This window comes from Phaethon aethereus (assembly GCF_964289735.1).
Source record: "Phaethon aethereus genome assembly, chromosome: W".
Lineage (NCBI taxonomy): Eukaryota > Metazoa > Chordata > Aves > Phaethontiformes > Phaethontidae > Phaethon > Phaethon aethereus.
Window position 1 is genome coordinate 5,336,561 of NC_138581.1, and position 1,786 is coordinate 5,338,346.

Below are 1,786 nucleotides of genomic sequence, written 5' to 3' on the forward strand. Positions count from 1 at the left end.
TTCAGAACACCAAGGACCTCCTGGTCTCAAAGCATGGAGCACGCTGTCTGGAAGACTGGGTGAACTAGATAAGGACCTCAGCAGTACAGCAACCTGCACAAGAACAGAACAGTAAGAACAGTTTACCCACATAACTCTCTCAATCCTGCTCTTCACAGTATTACCTAAACAACTTATCGCTTTCAATTACAGACAGTATGGTTCAGTATTGTATTGTTATTTTTTATTTATGTTTTCCTAGTGAACTCATCCTGATACACCAAACTAGTCTTCCTCTTACACACCCATGCAAGACCGTATTGAAATCACATCAAATGGGATTCACCTCATGAGAATAACCAAAACAGATCAGAAAATAATAAAAATATTTCTAAACTCTTAGTTTATAAAGTTTAAATCACTATATAGTAAACAATATATACTAAACTCCTTTACCCAGAACTGTAAACATAATCCAAAGGAGAATTTTAGCCCTTATGAACAATGCCATCCTGAAAATTCCCAGACTTGGTAGTCATCTTCCTGGGCAGACCAGAATATAGTTCAGTTTCCATATCTATGAGAAATCTTCAGGACATGGTTTAGGGGACATGGTGGTTCTGGATTAATGGTTGGACTTGATGATCTTAAAGGTCCTTTCCAACCTAGTGATTCTGTGATTCTGTGAAATCTACTTTCAGTTAAACAGGACCTCAACCTTATAAAATTACAATGTTTTTATGGTAATTTGTAAACTTAGAGTACCAACATGACACAGGAGAAATCCAATCACTTTGAGCAGAAACCAAGCAGCTGCTGAACATTACACAGCAAGACTACAAACACCTTCCTTTTCCAGGGGAGCCGCTCTGCCGGTAGATCTCACAGAACAAAGATGTATTTATAAGTGCCATGAAATGATGCTAAATTGCCAGGGACACAGGGTTTATGACATCTACAGGCAAGGTCTTTAGAAACATTAGCTATGTGTAACACAGATTTGATCTCAGCAGAGAACCACCGTGCTGGTGAGTCATGTAAAGACTTTTTAGGAGTATCTAATAGACCATTCAAGTGCTCCTCGAGTGTCTCCCATGCAAGTCCTGATTGTATGAGAACCTACAGGCTGATCTAGTTTCTCTCAAATCTGCCAGGAAAACAGCACCAAATAGTACGGGCTGCAAGCAAGAAACGGTATCCACCCACACCAGTATCCTACATTTTACTTCAAGTTATAATTTAGTAAATGACATGGCTTTACTGCAAACATAAAAAACAAGCTATTTATCTGATTTATCACTTGCACATTACCAACCAAAAAGCACCTGAAGCACCTTGAGGGAAATGTTTTAGAGATCAATATTGATCATTTTATCTTCACTATTCACACTTTGCTTTCCACCTAAATTTTCACTTGGAATTCAACATAAAAATCTTTCAATTACCCCATTTGCTTACAGATAAATGGTATGGTGAAAATCATTTATGGGTTTAGAAGTATAGTATATGATAAATTTATGGCACTTCAAAAAACGTGTAAAGAGAAAAAAAACAACCAGTGTTAAGATTTAATCTACTGCTTTTTAAAAACACATTTCTACAGACAAAGGCAATTAGTACTTGAGCAGCCTGGAAAGCCTGAGAGAGCATGGATGCTTCAGAAAGATTTTTCTGTACCCTGACAATCCTCCTTCGGTTTCCTGATCCATCCCCAGCTGCCTGGAATTGTATGTATGTAACTGTGTGCTGCTTCCCCCCCTCCATCTGCAGCACAGAATAAGGCTACTTCCCTGCTCCTAAAAGGTGC